Below are 16,682 nucleotides of genomic sequence, written 5' to 3'. Positions count from 1 at the left end.
ACAAAAAGGAGCAAATAATGCAATTTCCAACATGGTGAAACATATAGGTTGCGTGCTCTTCCAGCCCTGGTTTGAGCCCTGAGAGTGGATCCCCACTTCCTGTAAAAGCCCCCCTTAACAACTACCAATGAGGAGATAGTAAGTCATAGGGTGAATCAACCGAGAGGGAAAGTCCGGTTGTTGAAAACCAAACCTCCGTAGAAGAGACCTGGGGGTGTAACCCCGTACCAAGAGTAGGAGAAGTCACAAACCAGATCCCTTGTTTAAAAAAGATAGGTGGGCCCTTCATGTCGGCAAAGTATCTTTGGACCGCTTGGATTGTTGTTTCAGCCAAGTGGGCTGCAGGGGGCTCGCTGGCGGTGGTTTCTTCGATGTTGAGGATGGGCCTTTGTTTGAAGGTGGGGGAAAATGCTCCTGTGAGATCAGGCCCAGCTGGAGTAGGAGACGTTCTCCTTCCACCAAAAAAGAGAATCCATGTCCTTTGTTGCGATATGAGAAATTCAGGCGAAGCGGGAAGGACCATCTATAAGGGATCTCTCTGCTTCAGGATCTGGAGTAGTGGTCTCAGCGATCATCGTTTGTGCAGTGTGTATGGGGAGAGGTCAGCAAAAATCTGGACAGCATGACCATGGATGTTAAGGACTTCTGCCCTTCTAGCCTTTCTCATAACCTCCTCCTTCACGGTGTAAAAATGTGGTTTCACAATTATGTCTCTGGGGAGACCGTCAGCATGAAGGGGCTGTAATGCTCTATGCGCTCTATCCAGTTCCAGACGGTGTTCAGCTATGTCAGGAATTAGCCCTTTGATAAGTGACTTAAACGCTGGGTGGATTTCTTTCACCGATTTGTGGATTCCTCTTATCCTGAAATTGTATCAGAGCGACCTGTTCTGGAGGTCATCAATCTTTGAGAGGGCTGTTTCAAGCTGGTAGTGAACGTCTTGGAGTCTGTCAGCGTTTTGATTGATCCTGGCCACAGACTGGTCCGCTTTCTTCTCTATTAGTTCAATCCTCATTCCCAATTGTTGTAGGTCTGAATGAATGGATGAAGAGATTTGGGCTGCATTAATAGCAAGGCCTCTGGAAAGCATTTAGGAGAAAGCCTGCATCATAGAGGTGAAGTCAGTGGGAGCTGGGTTAAGGTCACAGGCTTCTCCCTCACAGAGCAACATGCCTGTGTGAGGGTCAGTCATAGTTGTAGTGGGGAGACCTATCCTCGTTCTTCCCAGCAAGGATCCGGTGGATGCAGGGGAGGGTGCCATGTATAGTGGGGAGTTTGCAGTACCTGGGGGTGCTAAAGGAGCAGTGTCCTGATCAGCAATGGATGCTTCATCCTCAGTGTCTGTGTATCCCCCTCTCTGCGCGGCCGCCATCTTGGCATAGCTGAGTGTGCCGGCTGCGGCAGTCATCTGGCCGGCGCCACTATCTTTAAATGATTCCCGGGGGAATCCCCCACACTGTTGTCCCGGTGTGGTGTGCGGACGGGCACTCTGAGCTCTGTAGTGGTGGGTTATGGGGCCGTGGTGGCACGGAGCTCTAGAGGGAAGCGGCCATCTTGCGAGCTTCCGCGCATGCGATACATTTTTTAAAGGTTGAAATTGTCCTATTACTCCCCAAAAAATAGAGTAGGTCAATTATTGGCTTCTCAACTCCGACACAGACAGGCTAAAATAAGAATTGCCAAACTAACTCATCACAGTATGGGTAAGGTTGCTATAAGCCCACATGATATAGCCAAATCATTTTGTGACTATTACGCATCTTTGTGTCTAAAATATGCCTCTGATACTCCCCAACCTACTCCTGCAGACATTTTGACCTTTCTCAGCCGAGTACAATTACTGGCAGTAGATCTTGATACCCTATCCCAATTGAAATGTTAGAAATAGTAATAGTAACACTCCCTAAACCTGGTAAGGAACCGACACAGCCACAAAACTTTAGACCAATCTCTACTTAACTCAGATTTGAAAATCTACTCCAAAAGTCTGGCTAATAGATTATTAAATGTAACCTCTTATTTTATTGACCCAGAACAAGTTGGATTTGTTAAGGGACAACAAGCTTCTGATGGTACAAGGAGGATGATCAACAAAATCCACTATGCAGAGACCTGTCGAGTGCCTTCTCTGCTCTTGGCTTTGGATGCGAAGAAGACATTTAACAGGGTGCTCTTTGGCTAGAGTGTTTGTTTCCGGTACACCGTCAGAGAGTTTTAGATTAACTAATGGAACCAGACAAAGATGTCCACTGTTATCTCTAAAATTTTACCTTAGCAATAGAGCCCTTTGCGGTGGCTGTTCGATCTCATCCACTCATTAAAGGCCTAACTAATGGAGGATATAATCATAAATTGGGGACAATTTGCAGACAATATCATACTATCCTTGTCTAATCCAGAGGTATCACTTAATAATGCACAACATCTTATAGATGTCTCAGTCTGAGAACTGCCGCTCTAATGTCTGCACCTCTATCAGCACAGTGAAAGGTAACATACTAGCTTATATAGGCAATTCTGGATAACACATGCCCTTGTCCTGTTGTTACAGCACACTAGTTGTGCTTGTATACTTATTCTAAAACCATTGAATTTCCTTTTATTCATGGCCTTTCAGACAGCAATACTCCTTTGCTGGTTTAACATCGGGGCGTCTCTTGTGGATGTGAATCAGTGGCCAGCTCTGGGTTGCATGCTTGTCCATCTTTGTGTCCATGCAGATTCTTTCAGCCAACGTGGATTCCCCACATTTGTTTTTACCATTTCCCCATGTCTTTTCAATGAACCCTATATGCAAGTATCTTTAAGCCTAAATACTATATAGCTCATTATGTAAAATCACTTGTTTTTCATGTACTATTGTACAAATACTATGTAACTATATCTATGTTGCAGATAAAGATAAGGTCACCCAAATATAAATCCCTCCTAATGAAGGAAAATATGTACCAATAAAATTTCCGAAAAAATGTCAGGATGTATGCTACAAATCTTCATGGACTGACCTCAGCTTGACTCTGGCAGTGCCTAGATTATTAGCTTTGGGTTTGATATATATGTCTATATATTAATTGGTTCATTGGTGTACTTTTTGTATACTGTATATATTTTTTTGAATCAAAAGATTTTTATTGCTCAAAATACACACAGTACAGTCAAACATGAAGCACAGTACACGTTGTCCAGATCTTGGATTCTCCAACATACAATCCATGGTTACATTTGTCAACATTTTAAGTTTACTTCTGCTCATAGCACCTTCTTATATGGACCAATAAATTTATCACAGTCTGTGCCATGTATCTACCCATTACCGCCTACTCCATGCTACCTGCGCCCCTGTCCTTATTCCTGAGCGTAGTTCAATGTCTATCTGGATGTCTTACTCATTTTGTACCTATACCCCTCTGAACAGTCTCATTTGTACTAACTCTGTGGGGCTTATTCCTGGTGTGTCGAGCCAAGCGTCCCACAGTTTGTCAAATTTGTCAGGATTTTCCCTGTGCTGATATATGTTTTTCTCCATTATGAGTGTTTTACCCATGTGTTGTATCCATGTTTTAGTCTTTGGCGGTGCAGCTGATTTCCAGCTCATAAAGATTGTTTTCCTAGCCTGGAACAGTGCTTTGGTGAAGGCAACTCTTGTCCCCTCCTCTGCTATTGCCCCCTCCAGAACTACTTTTTGTATATTTTAATGTGATTGTTTATGACTACCTTTATTTCTGCCTTAAATGTCCAAGGGGGCGGCCCCTGTTGCTCTTGTTGCCTGCTCCTTTTTTCTCATGTTTTAAGGATGTTAGCAGTCCTACACATTTAATTCCCATAACTAGCCTTCTTCTCTTCTTTAGTAGTGGATGTGATGGCTGCATTACCTTTACATACAGTGGGGATGGAACGTATTCAGACCCCCTTACATTTTTCACTCTTTGTTATATTGCAGCCTTTTGCTAAAATCATTTAAGTTAATTTTTTACCTCATTAATGTACACACAGCACCCCATATTGACAGAAAAACACAGAATTGTTGACATTTTGGCAGATTTATTAAAAAAGAAAAACTGAAATATCACATGGTCCTAAGTATTCAAACCCTTTGCTCGGTATTTAGTAGAAGCACCCCTTTGATCTCATACAGCCATGAGTCTTTTTGGGAAAGATGCAACAAGTTTTTCACACCTGGATTTGTGGATCCTCTCCAGTTCTGTCAGGTTTGATGGTAAACGTTGGTGGACAGCTATTTTTAGGTCTCTCCAGAGATGCTCAATTGGGTTTAAGTCAGGGCTCTGGCTGGGCCATTCAATGTTGTGAAGCCACTCCTTCGTTATTTTAGCTGTGTGCTTAGGGTCATTGTCTTGTTGGAAGGTAAACCTTAGGCCCAGTCTGAGGTTCTGAGCACTCTGGAGAAGGTTTTCATCCAGGATATCCCTGTACTTGGCCGCATTCATCTTTCCCTCGATTGCAACCAGTCGTCCTGTCCCTGCAGCTGAAAAACACCCCCACAGAATGATGCTGCCACCACCATGCTTCACTGTTGGGACTGTATTGGACAGGTGATGAGCAGTGCCAAAAAGTTCTATCCTGGTCTCATCAAACCAGAGAATCTTATTTCTCACTATCTTGGAGTACTTCGGGTGTTTTTTAGCAAACTCCATGCAGGCTTTCATGTGTCTTGCTTCAGTCGGGCCACTCTGCCATAAAGCCCCGACTGGTGGAGGGCTGCAGTGATGGTTGACTTTCTACAACTTTCTCCCATCTCCCGACTGCATCTCTGGAGCTCAGCCACAGTGATCTTTGGGTTCTACTTTACCTCTCTCACCAAGGCTTTTCTCCCCCGATAGCTCAGTTTGGCCGGACGGCCAGCTCTAGGAAGGGTTCTGGTCACCCCAAACGTCTTCCATTTAAGGATTATGGAGGCCACTGTGCTCTTAGGAACCTTAAGTGCAGCAGAAATTTTTTTTGTAACCTTGGCCAGATCTGTGCCTTGCCACAATTCTGTCTCTGAGCTCTTCAGGCAGTTCCTTTGACCTCATGATTCTCATTTGCTCTGACATGCACTGTGAGCTGTAAGGTCTTATATAGCCAGGTGTGTGGCTTTCCTAATTCAGTCCAATCAGTATAACCAAACACAGCTGGGCTCAAATGAAGGTGTAGAACCATCTCAAGGATGATCAGAAGAAATGAACAGCACCTGAGTTAAATATATGAGTGTCACAGCAATGGGTCTGAATACTTAGGACCATGTGATATTTCAGTTTTTCTTTTTTAATAAATCTGCAAAAATGTCAACATTTCAGTGTTTTTCTGTCAATATTGGGTGCTGTGTGTACATTAATGAAGAAAAAAATGAACTTAAATGAGTTTAGCAAATGGCTGCAATATAACAAAGAGTGAAAAATTTAAGGGGGTCTGAATACTTTCCGTCCCCACTGTAAGTCTCCGAGTATAGATGGGTTATCAGTGGAGTACTATAAAACTTTTTCCTCTATTCTGTCCCCTCAGCTTGTAAAAGTATATAGTGCTGCAACTTCTGAGAGTTTTCCTACAGAAATGTTAGAAGTAGAAATAGTAACACTCCCTAAACCTTGTAAGGAACCAACACAGCCATAAAATTGAGAAACTTTGCTAATCCCAAAATAATACTCACAGTTTGGGTGTAATATTTCCACCTCTGTCTGTTTTCGTACTGAAGAATACATTTAAAAATGTGATGCTGGCTGTTTCCATCTTGCTTGTGGGCATGTGAAGACCGCAAGCATTGATTTCCTGGATGCGGTGAATGCTGTTCATTCACAGCTTGTTCACAAGCATGATTATTGTTCCCGCACTGAATCTTGGGAAGCCTGACACTAAGCTCCCATGAGACAGTGCGGTGCCGGGGAAAGGCAATAAACACGCCTACTCCCATGGGAGGAGAGACAGGAAGTGCCACAATAAAGTACAATATAAAGGTAATTACAGCGATTAAAAATTTTTTCGTGTGGCATTTGAACATCTATGTAATTAACTGAAGGGGGTAAGATTAAGTTAAAAATTTGAGTGGAACCCCGCTTTAACTCAGATTTGAAAATCTACTCTAAAAGACTGGCTAATAGATTATTAAATGTAACCCCTTATTTTATTGGCCCAGGACAAATTGGATTTGTTAAGGGACAACAAGCTCCAGGAAGCTGATCAACATAATCCACTATGCAGAGACCTGTCGAGTGCCTTCTCTGTTCTTGGCTTTGGGTGCGGAGAAGGCATTCAACAGGGTGCTCTAGGGGTATCTTTCCCAGACTCTGACTAAGTTTGGCATATCAGGGTTCCTCCACTGGGCTATTATGACCCCGTATAAAAACCCTTTGGCTAGAGTGTTTGTTTCCGGTACACCATCAGAGAGTTTTAGATTAACTAATGGAACCAAAGATGTCTACTGTTATCTCAACATTTTTCCTTAGCAAAAGAGCCCTTTGCGGAGGCTTTTCTGTCTCATCCACTCATTAAAGGCCTAACTAATGGAGGATATGAACATAAATTGAGGCTCTTTGCAGACAATCTCATACTATCCTTGTCTAATCCAGGGGGATCCCTTAATAATGTCCAACATCTTATAGAAGAATTTGGATGACTATCTTACAAAAGTACGTAAGGTTAAAAACAGCGAGTGCTTTATTCTACCCCTTGGACTTCCTGCCGGCTACCTATAATATCTTAAGAGTAAATTCTATTATAATTGGGATGCCTCGCCCATTACTTACTTAGGGATCCAACTGCCATTTCCTACCTCTAAATTATACTAGTTCAAGCTTCCCAGCTTTTTTTTACAGAAATCGCAGCTAATTTAAAGCAAGTTAGTACACTTTACCTGGGTGGAGAAATTAGCAGGATTTAACATGCAAACACTTCCAAACATTTTATATCACTTTAAGACTCTCCCTATACTACTATTGCATAGTAATGCATTACACTGAGAAAAGAAACTAAGGTCCTATCTGTGGCAACATAAAAAACCCAGAGTAGCCCTATCATCTTTGGTTAAACATAGAGAGCAAGGAGGTATTGGCCTCCCTGACCTGTTAGCTTACTATAGGGCTACCTTGTTGGACCAAATCAAATTTTGATTTACACCTACTAGCGACAAATCATGGGTGTCTATCCAACAAGCTATTATTGCTGGCCATGACTTTTCAGCCATAGCTATAGTTTCTCTCTTGTCACCCACTTTTCACAAACTGAGTTACCCCACTATGGTGGCTACGCTAGAGGTGTGGTGAGTACTTTTGGATATGAGTACACCTATGGAAGATTCATTAACTGTTAATAACCTGTTAAGAGCTTATGAATGGGTCATTTCACATTTTTACGTGAAAGATTGGATTGTTCGAGATTATCATTTTGTAGACAGTCTACCAGAAAGCTCTCTAATACAAAATAGATTTTGATTGTCTCAAATCCAACACTTCCATTCATCTGAAAAGTGTAAGAAGACAGTGATCCCTGGTCTGTTTGATATTTTCTATATGACAAAGGAAAGCGTAGTGTGAAAGGCATATCCTTTTTCTAGTTATTAATTAATTTTGTCCTATGATTGCCAAATCTACTGTCATGCTAAAATGGGAAAGTGAACTATCCCAATTCATCACTCCCACTCAGTGGAGGAAAGCTGTACAGATAAGTTATAAGGCTATGCCATGTATTAATCATTGGGACACCTCACAAAATTCTCCCTAAATGGTACATGACCCCTTATACATGATCTAAGATATTTCCCACTACTTCCTCATTGTATTAAAGTAATTGTACATGGGTCGGCAACCTTTATCACGTTCCATGGAGCTGTGAACACACAAAACTTTTGGAAGTATATCTGTGACTTGATTACTTATATAACGCGTAACACCACTCCTCTCACCACTGCAATGGCACTACTTAACCTAGGACTGGAGATGTATTTCCCGGATCACAGGGTAGGTGTAGCTCATGTGCTATTCGCTGCTAGAATCACAATTACTAGTGAATGGAAAGCCTGACAGTCCCTGATCTGTCTACTGTAATAGCACGGTTGAACGCACAATGTCACTAGGAGCAATTACTAGCCTTTAAAGTGCTAAACCCACAACCGTAAAATGTGCGGAATAGCATGCTTGTTATACTCACTGTGGAACAAATGGGGTTAATCCTCTGTATTGTGTAAAAAGGCTCTTTGATCTTATATGCAAAGATGCTCCACCTCCTGCGGGGTCTCTCCAGGCAAGGCCAGATAATACACAGTCAGAGTGGTCCCCCTGTACATGCTCAGTTTGGTCTCTATAGCTGGAGAGAATATTTCCTTTTTGAGCTGAGCTTTTCAGTTCACATGATATAGACATCACACATGTGGGTGGGTATACAGATCCTAAATGACAGCCCAGTCCCTCCCTCCTCCTCCATGCCCAGTAACTAAAAAGAACACATTGGGTGGGGTGTCACATCTTAAGTGATGGATGATCCGCCTCCCGCCTCCAACAGCATGAGGACACTGTAGCGGAAATCTCCTCCTACCTCCTCCTACCTGAACACTCAGCACTCAGGCAGACCCTGCATTTTATCACATGACCGTGGTATGCAGATCAGCCAAAAATGGTATATAGTGGCAGTATTTTAATGTAAAAAGAAGATTTATAAGCTGTGGGCACTGGGGGGGGGGGGGTTATAAGAGCTATTTTCATATTACTGAGTTTAGTAACACTTTAAGGCTTTGAGAGCGTCCAGCTTTTACAGATATTGGCAAATATGGTTATCTAACCCGAAAGCCTCTACTCTCAATTTAATTTTTCTTCTCTCTTTTTACATTTACAGTTATGTGTACTTGAGTTTCTTTAAATGTAGCGCATATTTAAGTGTAATAAGGTAATGGTTTTTTTTTTGCCTTTCCACTTTTTGGGGAATATTTCCTAATTGAACTGACCTAATATGTTTCATTATAGTTTCTTGTTTCCTGGTGTATGGGACCAAGACCTGACCACAGTGCGAGTCCATATGGGGTGGCATTGGTCTCATATACAAGTCACTTTCTGGCTGTAACATTCAACATTTAATCATACTTATGTATTTTTGTACATTGTATGTTCTTTTGTTTTCATATACAACAAAATAAAAATCTGTGGTTAAAAAAAAGCATAGTAAGAATGCAATATAAAGTAGAATACAAGGCAAGCCATTTTATTTAAATGTTGGGGAGTGTCAATGATGCTTTATAATTACATAGGTCCTGCTTTCCACATAGTATGGCTTTGTTTCTCATTATAGTTATGATACCTTTTATTGGCTAACTTACAGCAAGTTATTAAATATGTGTCCAGAAATCCCATGTGCTTGAATTTGCCTCTAGTTGTCGATTTCTGGTAGAGAAGAATGGTTACTGCTACATCCTCTTCAAACAAAGTATCCGGTCTCATAACTGGACGATAATGACATACTTAAAAGCTATTTTTTTCCAGCTATTACAATAGCTGAAAGAGAATAGTATAGTTGTATTTTTTTTTTAAATTGTGTTTTTATTGCATCCAGTTGATAAGGAATGATCACTCAGCAAACCGAAAAATGCATGCATTATCACTGTATATTATTTCATGTACTTCTCTACTTCTCTTGTTATTTCTGAATACCTATTTTCTATGCTCACTGGTTGCCCCTCTATAATAAATCATCTTATTTTACTTAGATATTTTGTATGATAGTATATGTTAAAAAGAAAACAAACATGAAGAATCTCACCACTTGGCTGGATGGAAACTCATTTTTGTTAAATAATGAAGCAACATTGAATGGCAGCACTATTTCATAAACAGGGTTATGGCGTGTTGCGTTTTCACAGCACTCACAGCACTGTAAATTGAGTTTTACTGTGACAAATACAAGCAACATCATCATATTAAGGTGGAAGGCTGGCAGCATACTCTTATGACTACACAACATATTGCATTATATTGTATTCTTCTACATACAAGGTTTATCTGCTTAGAGACTTAATTTAATCACACACATTGGGAATGTTGATGTAGACCCTAATAATAATATTAAAATTTGAAAAAACACTTGCTATGTTTGTATTAGGCTTACACTGATATGAGTTATAGTGCTATGTACAATGACTGATATCAATCTATCGCACATATACCGGCGTTTCACACTTTTCTATTATGAAACTCACCAAGAGATTTGGTGCTTTACTGATTACCAAATATTACTACAAAACTGCCATCTGACCAAGCATTACAGGAAATAGTGGAAAATTGCTTCAGCACATCTAGCAATATCTATATTTATGTCTTAAGTCTGCAACATATTGAACTGTTATTGTATCACTGTCAAAGCTATAGTGTCCTCACATGTTAATTCTGAAAGATCTAACCAGATTTAGGCTCTCTTCTGTCTAGTGATGGTTCTTAAAGACCTATTATACTCCCTAACCACATCTTCCATGTATAGGCTTTAATTCCTATTATACTGTATCTCCAGTAAAAAAAAAATAGTTTTGATTGAGTAGGGGCCAGTGAAAACCTATTTAAATTTATATATATGCTGCCTCTGTCCAAGTTGGGGAGATGCAACCTGCTTGCCTTGGTGAAGATTGATGAAAAATCTAAAATTTTAGAGTTGTTTTCAAAACAGTAGGTGAGAGGGAAATCTAACAAGGACACAGCCTAAAAGGGGATTAACCTCACTTTTGTAGAAAGACAAAACTGCCTAACTCTAATTACAATCTTGCAATTACATTCTCTAATTTTTAGAGACCAAAATACTAGAAGACATTTAGGCAATGATTAGTCAACCTTTGAAGGCATAATCCTTTCTGGTAAATGGGATAGTCAAGGACTCATAAGGGCTGTATTTTTACTTCCTTTCAAGGCAAGTTCTAAATGTATGGCACAAACCGTGCAAGAACAGAAACACAGGCAACATCATTTATGGAAAGCTTTGTGCCATTCCTGGCACCCCAAGTCACAACCTTTGTTGGGTATGCAGAAGGCAGGTTCTGCTACTTATAACAGGGGAGACAATAATATCTGCATAAACTTTTTGAAGCTCAGGATAGAAGGAACTATACAGTTTTATCATGAAAATACATTCAAAGTGAATAACAGACAACATTAACATACCCATAAACTTACATTATTTTAGGTGGTATGCACAAGGAATTTATTTTTTTTTCATAGTAACTTGCAGCAGGACCATGAAAATTACTGTCATCTGAGTGCTTGTCCTTATTATACAGCAGTGCGTTGGTGTCTTTGCTTGGGCAAAGAGTTTGATGGCGAATCAAACCGCATTATGGACAATATCATGACCACTTAAGAGCAGAATCTTGTCTTGGAAAGGCTTAACCTCCCTGGCAGTATGATTATGTCAGATTTTTGCGTCTCAAAGCGGTACAATTATTTTGCATAGAAGTTTGACGTTTTATATCGTAGGCCTGTAATTCTTAGTAATAACACACTTAAATCTGTTCACCAAGAGTCTAGTAGATATCCCGGGTATTATGAAGTTTGAAATACAAAATCATAAATTATAATATAATAAATAAATATAAATAATTATAAAAAATAATATAATAATAATAATAATAAAATTAATTTCTCCACGATTCACTATCGCTCAATTCTGCAAGTGTTCTAATTTACTATCACTGTTTTCTAGCTGGTTTAAAACCACTTTTGACGTAAAGGGACACTTTTTGGTTGCTATGGACAATCTCCAGTTTCCAGGCAGAAAGAACAGTATATATAATATAAAACTGCATGCAGGGCATAGGACAAAAGGGATGTGAAATAATTTCATACAGTAATGTAATCTGTAAGATTACAGTGTACTGTATGGATTATGATTTTTCACTTTTTTTAATTTGCCACTAGGCTCCGCCCCGTGCTTCGTGACGCACACAGGGAATGGAGCCCGGCACAGAGAAGTTTTGGGCGGAGGACAGAGCCCACGGACACCGCAGGATCCTGGGGACAAGGTAAGTACACTGCACCAGGATCCTGCAATGCAATCCCAAGTGTGGCTCGGGGTTACAGCTAATGGTGCTGAAATTTAACCCCGAGCCACACTCGGGAAAACCGCCAGGGAGGTTAGTATTCTGTCAAAGGTTTGTAACTTGGAACAATATGCAGAATCAAATGGTAAACACATTAACCACTTGCTTCCCAAGCTTATTCATAGTTACATAGTTAGTAAGCTTGAATAAAGACACCAGTCCATCCAGTTCAACCTGAGTGAGTGTGAGTGCATGTCTACAATTGTCCCTATCCCTGTACATTGTGTCTCATTATGATGCTCATCTATTATATTATTATTTATTTAAGGTTCCCATATAGCGTCATCAATTTACACAGTGCTCCACACATACATCACACACTCATATTGGTCCCTACCCTCAAGGAACCCACAATCCAAGGTCCCCAACTCACATTCATATACTAGGACCAATTTTTGGACAGAAGCCAATTAACCTCCCAGCATGTCTTTGGAGTATGGGAGGAGTACCTGTAGGAAACCCACGCAGGCACAGGGAGAACATGCAAACTCCAGACAGGTAGTGTCATGGTAGGGATATGAACCAGCGACCCTTTTTACTGCTAGGCGAGAGTGCTACCCACTACACCACTGTGCCACCCAACAGAAGCTGGCCAAACACATGCAAAATGAACAGACCATTTGCCTTTAGTTAATTGGCCATATTGTGTCTACTTGGGCACTATTGTGCATAGCTGACTGGCCCATTGTAATATATGATAGCATGTATTTATGGGAATATGGGGTCAAGAGTGTCAATTGTAATAGGGAGACAATAAATGCTAGTTTCCCCAAACAGAGAAGAATCAGTAGGTGAAGGCAATGTACGTATTATTGGATAATAAATAAAGTTTCAATATTTAATATTGTGTTCTTATGTTCAAAGCATTTAAACGTTGCTGTAAAACATGTCTTTAAATAATGCATCATTTATTTCTGATAGTGGAGGAATTGTGACAGCATCCAGGTTTTATTACATCTTCTCTCTAAAGCAGTTCTTAGCATGACGTATGGTTTTTATTCACACTTGCTGCGATTAAATTTAATGTTCTTTAGGGAATATCAGGTATACCATATTCCCAAGGCTGAGAAGATAAATGCAGAAAAATGTTATACTTCATACTTTACTATAGTGACAGTCTGTAGTAATAATGATAGACTAAGGCTGACATTTCATTAACACCACCAGAATCACACCGCTAACAATGCAGCCACCTATATCATTCTACTTAAATTAATTTTTAGCTGTATTAAGTAATAAAGTGCTACTAAATTTTATGGAACTCTTTTATGCCATGCTTCCATCATATTGGAGAACATTTTCAAGGTAATTCATATATATATATATTTTTTTGTGTGCATCCTTTTCTTGTAATATTTTCACTATAAATTAACTAAATAATGTCTATGTTTGCATCATCACTTATTCATCAAGAAATTACAAAGCATTCAAATCTGGTCTTGGCAGGTGTTTCTCTCTTGTCAGGCCAACCTTGGCATATCATCTCTATCCCATTTCCCTAAAGATACAGCCCCCAAGCCTAAGTAACTTATAGCTTCATCTACTTTGAACTGAACATTTTCTCATCAGGATTAATAATAACTGGAGGTGCACATTGGGGGTGTTTGTGGCCTTGCATGTACATCAGTAATTAACGTTCATAATAAGTGGTGATTTCCGACATGTTAATCCTCCTGATTCAGGGTCTTTTTTTACTAATGGATTTCTTATATCCCTCAAAAATTATACAATTTTTGAAGCTTAGTTCCAATGTATTTAGCTATTTACTAATAAATGCTACTAGCCTGATGTCACTGCTTTTTGTTACTTCCTGGTTTAGTTTAGTGCTGTTCATCTGTTTAATTACTGTGGTACTGTACCATTACTGTGTACTGTAAGTAGTAAACATTACCAATAAAAGCCAGGAACACTGATTAAGACCATCTGTATCAACTATTGCGTACATCACTACTCAGAGAGGTGGGCAGTAATTGGACATCATTGTTTGCAATGCACACTTCAGAGTATGTTTGTGATGCTGGTGGGGATCCAAAAAAAAAAAAAAAAAAAAGGGTAATGTAATTTTAAATTTCAATTTGAAAAATAAAATCTGCTTCTAAATATATACCTGGTGTTTTCCATACTGACATATTCAAAACTGCAGATTGTACTTCTACTGATGCCTTATATAAGACTGCAGCCTTTGTTATCTATACTTTACTTCTATTACAGAACATCTAAAGCAAAACAGACAGGTTCTCCCTATATAGTGCAGAGGCCACCTGCCACACCAGCACACCAATAACTACATCTCAGTATAGGGGATTTTTGGGGGTTTATTGCAGAAGAACTAGGAGTGGGGGTAGGGTCACTGGAAACTCCAAAATGATCAGCAACAACAGCAAAAGTACAAGTTTCTCTCTAGTCTCTTAGTAGCAGCTTCCTTGAAGGTTGCTGGGGTTGATCAGCATATCTGAGGCCCCACAACAAAGCACCCATTGGCAACTGGTTCCCTTTTACTTACACATAACTATCAGTCACCAGTAGAATCTTTACTCACTGTGCCCTAGGACGTGTCTGCCACCCAGTCTCCACAGGTAGATCCTTAATGAGGGAAATAGCAAAGTTCTCTTTGAGACCTGGACTCTGAAACAGCGTCCGTCAGCAGGTCTATCCTTTTTCAGCTCTTCCCCTCAGGCCCTTGCAGCAAATACTGAGACCCAAACAGTAGTCTCTTGTCTTAGTGATACTTCTCCTAGGGGAAGCAGCTCCTGAAGTACTTTAACCCTCCCTGATGAGGAAAGAACCATTTGCTTTTTCCTCCTGTCTATTTATCATCTTCTGGATACCCCCATCTAGGGATTGGACAGGGTATGATAAATATTCGTTTGATTGGTTGAATCTCACTTCTTCCAGAGGTAGGGAGAAGCAATAAAACACTTAGCTTAGGAACCCTGAGAAGTATCACTCACTATTGTGGAGCCAAAAACTAAATTTACCTAACAGCCTAACTGGGAGGGTGCTACACAAAAAAAGGTGAGCACTTGTTTACCTATATATTAGTTGGTAATCCACTGTAAAGCAGCTTACCTTTGTACTTTATCACATCAATCCTTATTTAACCAGAAGTGTAACTATTATAACCCAAGCAGCCCATGTGGCTGCTATAGGGCCTGAAGGTGGATTTGGGCCCCATTTGAGAGGCTGTTGAGGAAAATAAAACTGTGACATCTCCAGTTTGCAAGAGCTGAAGTTAGATGCATGAAAGGAGTCTTCAGAATTGTCACTAGTCAAAAGATACCCCTTGCTTATCTTTGCAGAAAGCAGCATCTGTTTAGCTGTCTTGGCAGAGTAAATGTATTTCCCTTAGAACTTCTGCTGCAGCCAAGCCACTTTGAAATGATCCCTTGTTTCTTCACATGTAAAGAATTGTTTCCTCAAAATCATTTTTTATTATGTTTTTGCTTCATATACTCTATGTACAGTAATGTGTTGACCTGCCACTGCATTGTTGAGATGAAAGCAAGTAAAACTATATTACAATTATATTGTAAAGCGCTGCGTAAACTGTTGGCGCTATATAAATCCTGTTTAATAATAATAATAAGTAAAACTAAATTTAGTAATACAGTATATTTAAAAATGGTTTCTTGTATCAATGGCTCTGGGTTTGAAAGCCATATACTAAAACATATTCCTAAAATGATTGCTGTGATATAGGAAACTGAGGTATCTGGCATTGGGACATGGCAGCTTGGCTGTGAATCTTTTCCTAAAAGAAGTTTCTGACCTCACATCAATACATCAATCTGCTGTGAGCTCAGATCAATATATCAATCAACTTTTGTGCAAGTATTTCTCCTGAGAACACTATGGTTTCAATGTCTGCACACAGTTATCTGTACAGTTTTGACAAACAGGTGTCAAATCTCATATAATGACAACATATGAGATAAAACTAATTTCTGCAATTCCTTCAAGAATCAATGTTTGAAAGGTCATGTCAGAAGCTGACCAGTTCTGACACCTTCAGTAGAGTTAAGTAGCTACTGAAAATAACTTTTGTCTGAAAGTCATAAATTTAGTTCTGGGCTATATGTAACACATTTTATAGATCACCAACAGGAATTCTCTTTTACTAAGGCTAGGTTCACACTATTGTGGTTTTCCTGTGGCTGTGTTTGCCGGGCACAGCAGCCTATTCATTTGAACTGGCTGCTGCACCCACAGAAGATGCAAGGAAAAGGTCCCTGCACCTTTTCCAAAATTAATGCTGCAGGGAAACTGCTTAGCACTATGCTGTTCCCAGAATGAGAAAGGGTGCAACTGCTAACAGCAGCACGTTTTTGCCGCAGGTGTCGGAAAGTGTGAGATTTACAGTGTCCCACACCAGCAGTAGTGTGAACCAAGCTAAAAGTTATAGACATAAAATGACCAGTGTCCCATCTGACCTGTCACTGTTGAATTGGGTAAGGAACATGTGTATATACACACTTTCAAATCTTTCCGGTCATTCCCTGACAGAAATTTGTCAGGGGAAAAAAATCAGTCACCCAAATTCAGAATTCAGGGTATTATGCCCTGTACACACGATCAGACATTCCGACAACAAAATCCATCGGATTTTTTCAAACAGATGTTGGCTCAA

The sequence above is a fragment of the Aquarana catesbeiana genome, linkage group LG03 (genome assembly GCF_042186555.1).
Source record: "Aquarana catesbeiana isolate 2022-GZ linkage group LG03, ASM4218655v1, whole genome shotgun sequence".
Taxonomy (NCBI): Eukaryota; Metazoa; Chordata; class Amphibia; order Anura; family Ranidae; genus Aquarana; species Aquarana catesbeiana.
Note: the sequence above shows the minus strand (reverse complement) of the source record.